The sequence below is a fragment of the Amphiura filiformis genome, chromosome 1 (genome assembly GCF_039555335.1).
Source record: "Amphiura filiformis chromosome 1, Afil_fr2py, whole genome shotgun sequence".
In the NCBI taxonomy this organism is placed as follows: Eukaryota; Metazoa; Echinodermata; class Ophiuroidea; order Amphilepidida; family Amphiuridae; genus Amphiura; species Amphiura filiformis.
In genome coordinates this window covers 66885194-66896756 of record NC_092628.1, presented here as the reverse complement: position 1 = coordinate 66896756, position 11563 = coordinate 66885194, and positions in this window count along the sequence as shown.

Genomic DNA, 11563 nt, shown 5'->3' with positions numbered 1-11563 from the left:
CCTCATCTCTGAGACAATTAAAAACAACCTGTTTCTGGAAGACTGCTGAGAAAAAAACAACCTAATAGTTTTACAGTCTTCGACATTTCATGTGCATGGAATGATGTGTTACTGTAATTTCTTATTAAAATACCAATTTCACAAATGTGTTTAGGAAAGATCGCTTTTATGTTTTAACCCCCAAGTTCACTCTAAGAGAAAAGTTGACTAATTGCATTAGTTTTAATGCCCACTTTCGAAATTTAAAAATGCTGTCCATACACATTGCATAGCATTAGCAGTGATGATATTAGTGAACAGTACAACGTGTGAATATTTGTAAATTAAAACCTTCAAACGAAATTCACAGAAAGGAGCCATGCTGAATGAGCTCATTAATAAAATTTCAGAAAACGCAGAAAACATTCTCTATTGGCTAAAATACTATTAGACTCCGCCTTGACTTCAAATCTTAGATGACGTAAAACAATAAGTGGGGTTTTGTCCACGGCTTGTCGTCCATGAAATTCTTCAGCAAAATATTCAATGGGTTTGTTCACGCGTGAAAAATGACCGGCATAATTGTGTTTATATTTCTTATACTTTGTATGTATAAGGTACGGGGTATTCTGGCACCTCGCGGCATGCATTGCTTTCTGGTGTGAACATTCTTGTCCCTGCATAGTGCCAAGGTTTACTTGAAACATGAAACAAATTAGAGTTAATGACCTTTAAAATAATACCAAATTTGTTTTTGTACCACAAACATTTTGAGATTAAAGCTGTGGCGTAAATCATGTCAGTAGATAGCATGCATCAGCTTACATCAGTCAGTGGAATACATGTGGATTTCAGTAGATAGCTAACACAAATCAGTGCAGTAAAATGCTGTCTTCAGTAAATAGCATACATAGAATATAGTGCAAATAAATGCCATCTCCGTAGATAGCTTCCACCAGTTATTGCAATAAATGTTGTCTTCAGTAGATAGCTTGCATCAGTTATTGCAATAAATGGTGTCTTCAGTAGATAGCTTGCATCGGTCAGTGCAATAATTGCTGTCTTCAGTAGATAGCTTGCATCGGTCAGTGCAATAAATGCTGTCTTCAGTAGATAGCTTGCATCGGTCAGTGCAATAATTGCTGTCTTCAGTAGATAGCTTGCATCAGTTATTGCAATAAATGCTGTCTTCAGTAGATAGCTTGCATCGGTCAGTGCAATAATTGCTGTCTTCAGTAGATAGCTTGCATCGGTCAGTGCAATAAATGCTGTCTTCAGTAGATAGCTTGCATCGGTCAGTGCAATAATTGCTGTCTTCAGTAGATAGCTTGCATCGATCAGTGCAATAAATGCTATCTTCAGTAGATAGCTTGCATCAGTTATTGCAATAAATGCTGCCTTCCGTAGATAGTTTGCATCAGTTATTGCAATAAATGCTGTCTTCAGTATATAGCTTGCATCAGTTATTGCAATAAATGCCGTCTTCAGTAGATAGCTTGCATCAATTATTGCAATAAATGCTGTCTTGTCTTCAGTAGTAGCTTGCATTGGTCAGTGCAATAAATGCTGCCTTCAGTAGATAGCTTGCACCAGTTATTACAAAAAGTGCTGTCTTCAGTAGATAGCTTGCATCAGTTATTGCAATAAATGTTGTCTTCAGTAGATAGCTTGCATCAGTTATTGCAATAAATATTGTCTTCAGTAGATAGCTTGCATCAGTTATTACAATAAATGTTGTCTTCAGTAGATAGCTTGCATCAGTTATTGCAATAAATTTTGTCTTCAGTAGATAGCTTGCATCAGTTATTGCAATAAATGGTGTCTTCAGTAGATAGCTTGCATCAGTTATTGCAATAAATGTTGTATTCAGTAGATAGCTTGCATTAGTTATTGCAATAAATGTTGTCTTCAGTAGATAGCTTGCATCAGTTATTACAATAAATGTTGTCTTCAGTAGATAGCTTGCATCAGTTATTGCAATAAATGTTGTCTTCAGTAGATAGCTTGCATCAGTTATTGCAATAAATGGTGTCTTCAGTAGATAGCTTGCATCAGTTATTGCAATAAATGCTGTCTTCAGTAGATATCTTGCAATCAGTTATTGCCATAAATGTTGTCTTCAGTAGATAGCTTGCATCAGTTATTGCAATAAATGGTGTCTTCAGTAGTTAGCTTGCATCAGTTATTGCAATAAATGCTGTCTTCAGTAGATAGCTTGCATCAGTTATTGCATTAAATGTTGTCTTCAGTAGATAGCTTGCATCAGTTATTGCAATAAATGTTGTCTTCAGTTGATAGCTTGCATCAGTTATTGCAATAAATGTTGTCTTCAGTACATAGCTTGCATCAGTTATTGCAATAAATGCTGTCTTCAGTAGATAGCTTGCATCAGTCATTGCAATAAATGCTGTCTTCAGTAGCTAGCTTGCATCGGTCAGTGCAATAAATGCCGTCTTCAGTAGATAGCTTACATCAGTTATTGCATTAAATGTTGTCTTCAGTAGATAGCTTGCACCAGTTATTGCAATAAATGTTGTCTTCAGTAGATAGCTTGCATCAGTTATTGCAATAAATGTTGTCTTCAGTAGATAGCTTGCATCAGTTATTGCAATAAATGTTGTCTTCAGTAGATATCTTGCATCAGTTATTGCAATAAATGTTGTCTTCAGTAGATAGCTTGCATCAGTTATTGTAATAAATGTTGTCTTCAGTAGATAGCTTGCATCAGTTATTGCAATAAATGTTGTCTTCAGTAGATAGCTTGCATCAGTTATTGCAATAAATGTTGTCTTCAGTAGATATCTTGCATCAGTTATTGCAATAAATGTTGTCTTCAGTAGATAGCTTGCATCAGTTATTACAATAAATGTTGTCTTCAGTAGATAGCTTGCATCAGTTATTGCAATAAATGTTGTCTTCAGTAAATAGCTTGCATCAGTTATTGTAATAAATGTTGTCTTCAGTATATAGCTTGCATCAGTTATTACAATAAATGTTGTCTTCAGTAGATAGCTTGCATCAGTTATTGCAATAAATGTTGTCTTCAGTAGATAGCTTGCATCAGTTATTGCAATAAATGCTGTCTTCAGTAGATATCTTGCATCGGTCAGTGCAATAAATGCCGTCTTCAGTAGATAGCTTGCATCAGTTATTGCATTAAATGTTGTCTTCAGTAGATAGCTTGCATCAGTTATTGCAATAAATGTTGTCTTCAGTAGATAGCTTGTATCAGTTATTGCAATAAATGCTGTCTTCAGTAGATATCTTGCATCGGTCAGTGCAATAAATGCCGTCTTCAGTAGATAGCTTGCATCAGTTATTGCATTAAATGTTGTTTTCAGTAGATAGCTTGCATCGGTCAGTGCAGTAAATGATGTCTTCAGTAGATAGCTTGCATCAGTTATTGCAATAAATGCTGTCTTCAGTACATATCTTGCAATCAGTTATTGCCATAAATGCTGTCTTCAGTAGAAAGCTTGCATCGGTCAGTGCAATAAACGCTTTCTTCAGTAGATAGCTTGCATCAGTCAGTACAATAAATGCTGTCTTCCGTAGATATCTTGCATCGGTCAGTACAATAAATGCTGTCTTCAGTAGATATCATGCAATCAGTTATTGCCATAAATGCTGTCTTCAGTAGATAGCTTGCATCAGTTATTGCAATAAATGTTGTCTTCAGTAGATAGCTTGCATCGGTCAGTGCAAGAAACGTTTTCTTCAGTAGATAGCTTGCATCAGTTATTGCAATAAATGTTGTCTTCAGTAGATAGCTTGCATCGGTCAGTGCAAGAAACGTTTTCTTCAGTAGATAGCTTGCATTAGTCAGTGCTATAAATGTTGTTTTCAGTAGATAGCTTGCATCGGTCAGTGCAGTAAATGCTGTCTTCAGTAGATAGCTTGCATCACTGCTATAAATGTTGTCTTCAGTAGATACCTTGCATCGGTCAGTGCAATAAACGTTTTCTTCAGTAGATAGCTTGCATCAGTCAGTACAATAAATGCTGTCTTCAGTAGATATCTTGCATCGGTCAGTACAATAAATGCTGTCTTCAGTAGATAGCTTGCATCAGTTATTGCAATAAATGCTGTCTTCAGTAGATAGCTTACATCAGTTATTGCAATAAATGCTGTTTTCCGTAGATATCTTGCATCGGTCAGTACAATAAATGCTGTCTTCAGTAGATATCTTGCAATCAGTTATTGCCATAAATGCTGTCTTCAGTAGATAGCTTGCATCAGTTATTGCAATAAATGTTGTCTTCAGTAGATAGCTTGCATCGGTCAGTGCAAGAAACGTTTTCTTCAGTAGATAGCTTGCATCAGTCAGTGCTATAAATGTTGTCTTCAGTAGATATCTTGCATCGGTCAGTGCAGTAAATGCTGTCTTCAGTAGATAGCTTGCATCACTGCTATAAATGTTGTCTTCAGTAGATAGCTTGCATCGGTCAGTGCAATAAACGTTTTCTTCAGTAGATAGTTTGCATCAGTCAGTACAATAAATGCTGTCTTCAGTAGATATCTTGCATCGGTCAGTACAATAAATGCTGTCTTCAGTAGATAGCTTGCATCAGTTATTGCAATAAATGCTGTCTTCAGTACATATCTTGCAATCAGTTATTACCATAAATGCTGTCTTCAGTAGATAGCTTACATAAGTTATTGCAATAAATGTTGTCTTCAGTAGATAGCTTGCATCGGTAAGTGCAATAAATGTTGTCTTCAGTAGATAGCTTGCATCGGTCAGTGCAATAAACGTTTTCTTCAGTAGATAGTTTGCATCAGTCAGTACAATAAATGCTGTCTTCCGTAGATATCTTGCATCGGTCAGTACAATAAATGCTGCCTTCAGTAGATATCTTGCAATCAGTTATTGCCATAAATGCTGTCTTCAGTAGATAGCTTGCATCAGTTATTGCAATAAATGTTGTCTTCAGTAGATAACTTGCATCAGTTATTGCAATAAATGTTGTCTTCAGTAGATAGCTTGCATCAGTTATTACAATAACTGTTGTCTTCAGTAGATAGCTTGCATCAGTTATTGCAATAAATGCTGTCTTCAGTAGATAGCTTGCATCAATTATTGCAATAAATGTTGTCTTCAGTAGATAGCTTGCATCAGTTATTACAATAACTGTTGTCATCAGTAGATAGCTTGCATCAGTTATTGCAATAAATGTTGTCTTCAGTAGATAGCTTGTATCAGTTATTGCAATAATTGCTGTCTTCAGTAGATATCTTGCATCGGTCAGTGCAATAAATGCTGTCTTCAGTAGATAGCTTGCATCAGTTATTGCATTAAATGTTGTCTTCAGTAGATAGCTTGCATCAGTTATTGCAATAAATGTTTGCATCAGTTATTGCATTAAATGTTGTCTTCAGTAGATAGCTTGCATCAGTTATTGCAATAAATGCTGTCTTCAGTAGATATCTTGCATCGGTCAGTGCAATAAATGCCGTCTTCAGTAGATAGCTTGCATCAGTTATTGCATTAAATGTTGTCTTCAGTAGATAGCTTGCATCGGTCAGTGCAATAAACGTTTTCTTCAGTAGATAGCTTGCATCAGTCAGTACAATAAATGCTGTCTTCAGTAGATATCTTGCAACAGTCAGTACAATAAATGCTGTCTTCAGTAGATAGCTTGCATCAGTTATTGCAATAAATGCTGTCTTCAGTACATATCTTGCAATCAGTTATTGCCATAAATGCTGTCTTCAGTAGATAGCTTGCATCGGTCAGTGCAATAAACGCTTTCTTCAGTAGATAGCTTGCATCAGTCAGTACAATAAATGCTGTCTTCAGTAGATAGCTTGCATCAGTTATTGCAATAAATGCTGTCTTCAGTAGATAGCTTGCATCAGTTGCTGCAATAAATGCTGTCTTCAATAGATAGCTTACATCAGTTATTGCAATAAATGCTGTTTTCCGTAGATATCTTGCAATCAGTTATTGCCATAAATGCTGTCTTCAGTAGATAGCTTGCATCGGTCAGTGCAATAAACGCTTTCTTCAGTAGATAGCTTGCATCAGTCAGTACAATAAATGCTGTCTTCAGTAGATATCTTGCAATCAGTTATTGCCATAAATGCTGTCTTCAGTAGATAGCTTGCATCAGTTATTGCAATAAATGTTGTCTTCAGTAGATAGCTTGCATCGGTCAGTGCAAGAAACGTTTTCTTCAGTAGATAGCTTGCATCAGTCAGTGCTATAAATGTTGTCTTCAGTAGATAGCTTGCATCGGTCAGTGCAGTAAATGATGTCTTCAGTAGATAGCTTGCATCACTGCTATAAATGTTGTCTTCAGTAGATAGCTTGCATCGGTCAGTGCAATAAACGTTTTCTTCAGTAGATAGTTTGCATCAGTCAGTACAATAAATGCTGTCTTCAGTAGATATCTTGCATCGGTCAGTACAATAAATGCTGTCTTCAGTAGATAGCTTGCATCAGTTATTGCAATAAATGCTGTCTTCAGTACATATCTTGCAATCAGTTATTGCCATAAATGCTGTCTTCAGTAGATAGCTTACATAAGTTATTGCAATAAATGTTGTCTTCAGTTGATAGCTTGCATCGGTAAGTGCAATAAATGTTGTCTTCAATAGATAGCTTGCATCGGTAAGTACAATAAACGTTTTCTTCAGTAGATAGCTTGCATCAGTCAGTACAATAAATGCTGTCTTCCGTAGATATCTTGCATCGGTCAGTACAATAAATGCTGTCTTCAGTAGATAGCTTGCAATCAGTTATTGCCATAAATGCTGTCTTCAGTACATATCTTGCAATCAGTTATTGCCATAAATGCTGTCTTCAGTAGATAGCTTACATAAGTTATTGCAATAAATGTTGTCTTCAGTAGATAGCTTGCATCGGTAAGTGCAATAAATGTTGTCTTCAGTAGATAGCTTGCATCGGTAAGTACAATAAACGTTTTCTTCAGTAGATAGCTTGCATCAGTCAGTACAATAAATGCTGTCTTCCGTAGATATCTTGCATCGGTCAGTACAATAAATGCTGTCTTCAGTAGATATCTTGCAATCAGTTATTGCCATAAATGCTGTCTTCAGTAGATATCTTACAATCAGTTATTGCAAATAAATGCTGTCTTCAGTAGATAGCTTCCATCGGTCAGTGCAAGAAACGTTTTCTTCAGTAGAGATTTATTAAGAAACACGTAAGTGGGGGTAACTTAATGTGACACTTCCGATAAAATCTATAATTGTCTATAAAGTAGAAAAAATCGCAGTTTAGCAAATAACGGTTACAATGAAAGCCAATATCTGGGGACAATTATCGTTGTATCATTATGAGAGGTCTGACACCAATTTAGACACCAATTTAAACATTTGTTGCGATGTTCCAAGCTCTTAGCCATTTAGGCTCACGCCTTTTTTTGACAGATGACCTGGAATAATTTGCATATTTAGGTTTCGGTTTTCAAACCTGTGCATAACTTTTATGAAACCTTGACCAGTGTCTTCTGACAAAGTTTGGTGGTCATCAATGGCGGATCTAGAGCAGATCATTTCGAGAAAAAATAATAAAATGTAAAAATGGCCGCGGAGCTTGCGGGATTCAGTAGGTGTTTGAAGGGGGTGTGCCCTCTGAGAAGTAAGAAACTTTTGCAAAATAAAGACCTAATTGGAGCGATTTGGTGGACCATTTTGGCACAGTTTATAGGAAGTGTTCATAAATACTTTGGTGGGGTGGGGGTGGACATTTTCGGAGTAGAAACTTTTTTTTTTATCAATATTAGTTCGAACTTTTTGGTCCCCCTTTTGAAGATCTAAATCTTTTTTGACACCTCCATTTTGCCTAGCCCCCCCAAAGTATTTATGACGTTTTAAATAAGTTATATTTTGGCTTTTGGTTTAGGTAAAAATGTTTTAATAACATTAAAATGTCGGGTTATATAAAGGTCATGATAACGTTTTAAAACGTTTTGTATGAAAACACACTACAACAATATTTTTAAATGTTTTCAAAAATGTTATTGTAAACTATTTTTGCAAACATTTTTGCCAAATTGTCAATACTTAAATCACATTAGGCCTATGTTAAAATATTTGAACCAAGCAAACACAGAAATGTTCTTAAAATGTTTTTTTTTTCAAAACCTTTTAATAACATTTAAATGTCGGGTTATATAAAGGTCATGAAAACGTTTTTAAAACGTATATTTTGGGCAAACATTTTTCGCAAAATATTTTTTCAACCCCAAAATAACATTCTGTTTCGAATGTTTTGTATCAAGTTTTCAAGAATGTTTTTGGAATGTTATTAAAACGTTTTATACCCTTTATATAACCCGACATTTAAACGTTTTCTGTAATCTTCAGACTGTTGTCTTCAGTAGATAGCTTGCATCAGTTATTGCAATAAATGTTTGCATCAGTTATTGCATTAAATGTTGTCTTCAGTAGATAGCTTGCATCAGTTATTGCAATAAATGCTGTCTTCAGTAGATATCTTGCATCGGTCAGTGCAATAAATGCCGTCTTCAGTAGATAGCTTGCATCAGTTATTGCATTAAATGTTGTCTTCAGTAGATAGCTTGCATCGGTCAGTGCAATAAACGTTTTCTTCAGTAGATAGCTTGCATCAGTCAGTACAATAAATGCTGTCTTCAGTAGATATCTTGCAACAGTCAGTACAATAAATGCTGTCTTCAGTAGATAGCTTGCATCAGTTATTGCAATAAATGCTGTCTTCAGTACATATCTTGCAATCAGTTATTGCCATAAAATTAATGCTGTCTTCAGTAGATAGCTTGCATCGGTCAGTGCAATAAACGCTTTCTTCAGTAGATAGCTTGCATCAGTCAGTACAATAAATGCTGTCTTCAGTAGATAGCTTGCATCAGTTATTGCAATAAATGCTGTCTTCAGTAGATAGCTTGCATCAGTTGCTGCAATAAATGCTGTCTTCAATAGATAGCTTACATCAGTTATTGCAATAAATGCTGTTTTCCGTAGATATCTTGCAATCAGTTATTGCCATAAATGCTGTCTTCAGTAGATAGCTTGCATCGGTAAGTGCAATAAATGTTGTCTTCAATAGATAGCTTGCATCGGTAAGTACAATAAACGTTTTCTTCAGTAGATAGCTTGCATCAGTCAGTACAATAAATGCTGTCTTCCGTAGATATCTTGCATCGGTCAGTACAATAAATGCTGTCTTCAGTAGATAGCTTGCAATCAGTTATTGCCATAAATGCTGTCTTCAGTACATATCTTGCAATCAGTTATTGCCATAAATGCTGTCTTCAGTAGATAGCTTACATAAGTTATTGCAATAAATGTTGTCTTCAGTAGATAGCTTGCATCGGTAAGTGCAATAAATGTTGTCTTCAGTAGATAGCTTGCATCGGTAAGTACAATAAACGTTTTCTTCAGTAGATAGCTTGCATCAGTCAGTACAATAAATGCTGTCTTCCGTAGATATCTTGCATCGGTCAGTACAATAAATGCTGTCTTCAGTAGATATCTTACAATCAGTTATTGCAAATAAATGTTGTCTTCAGTAGATAGCTTCCATCGGTCAGTGCAAGAAACGTTTTCTTCAGTAGAGATTTATTAAGAAACACGTAAGTGGGGGTAACTTAATGTGACACTTCCGATAAAATCTATAATTGTCTATAAAGTAGAAAAAAATCGCAGTTTAGCAAATAACGGTTACAATGAAAGCCAATATCTGGGGACAATTATCGTTGTATCATTATGAGAGGTCTGACACCAATTTAGACACCAATTTAAACATTTGTTGCGATGTTCCAAGCTCTTAGCCATTTAGGCTCACGCCTTTTTTTGACAGATGACCTGGAATAATTTGCATATTTAGGTTTCGGTTTTCAAACCTGTGCATAACTTTTATGAAACCTTGACCAGTGTCTTCTGACAAAGTTTGGTGGTCATCAATGGCGGATCTAGAGCAGATCATTTCGAGAAAAAATAATAAAATGTAAAAAATGGCCGCGGAGCTTGCGGGATTCAGTAGGTGTTTGAAGGGGGTGTGCCCTCTGAGAAGTAAGAAACTTTTGCAAAATAAAGACCTAATTGGAGCGATTTGGTGGACCATTTTGGCACAGTTTATAGGAAGTGTTCATAAATACTTTGGTGGGGTGGGGGTGGACATTTTCGGAGTAGAAACTTTTTTTTTTATCAATATTAGTTCGAACTTTTTGGTCCCCCTTTTGAAGATCTAAATCTTTTTTGACACCTCCATTTTGCCCAGCCCCCACCAAAGTATTTATGACGTTTTAAATAAGTTATATTTTGGCTTTTGGTTTAGGTAAAAATGTTTTAATAACATTAAAATGTCGGGTTATATAAAGGTCATGATAACGTTTTAAAACGTTTTGTATGAAAACACACTACAACAATATTTTTAAATGTTTTCAAAAATGTTATTGTAAACTATTTTTGCAAACATTTTTGCCAAATTGTCAATACTTAAATCACATTAGGCCTATGTTAAAATATTTGAACCAAGAAAACACAGAAATGTTCTTAAAATGTTTTTTTTTTTTTTTCAAAACCTTTTAATAACATTTGAAATGTCGGGTTATATAAAGCTCATGAAAACGTTTTTAAAACGTATATTTTGGGCAAACATTTTTCGCAAAATATTTTTTCAACCCCAAAATAACATTCTGTTTCGAATGTTTTGTATCAAGTTTTCAAGAATGTTTTTGGAATGTTATTAAAACGTTTTATACCCTTTATATAACCCGACATTTAAACGTTTTCTGTAAAACATTTTTGTTTGCTGAGCAGTGGATTATGAAAAAATGTTTTTTAAGGTTATGAAAACGTTTTATACTCTTAATATACCCTTTATATAACCCGACATTTAAACGTTTTCTGACAATCTTTTATAACCTTTTGCGAATGATGTCGAAAACGTTTTGTGTTTGCTGGGGTTACCAGCCTATACACTCAAACTTTGATCGCTCAACATGTTCAAGAAAGATTTAAACCACGAAAATCCACGAACCGCCCCGCCCGAAACGGGCTGGCGTGGTCACTGATGGACTTTCACGTTTCGTCTTTTTTGGTCCATGTGAGATAGCTGATCATAGTCTGAGAGTTAAGTCTGATAACTATGAAAAAAGTGCTATTCGTCGGACTATGCACGGCAACCAACATGACATTGACTAATGACCCGGATACCCATATGCACAGGATCAGACTTGCATTTAGAAATTTAGACTATTCCACAGTCCTAATTTTATTTCCTTCAAATAGAACTTCAAAAGTATATCAGTGTACCGATTTTTCACAAAAATCACCCAAATAGCACACTATTCGCCCAAATTCGGTGCCTTTCAGAGCGTTCAGTGGCGTAACTAGTGGGGGAGCAAGCTGCCCCCTCACAAAAACTGGGAAGACGAGCAAAAAATAGGGAAGGGGGAAAAGGGGGAAAGGAGAAAAAAGAGGGGAGAAAAAAGAGAAAGGGAGAAGAGAAGAATAGGAAAGAAAGAGGGAAGAAGAGGAAGGAAGAATGAAAAATGGAAAAGACCTATAAGCTATAGGCCTAATAGTGTTCACCATATTGTATAAATTTTAGTTTTAATTTTTGCACATTATT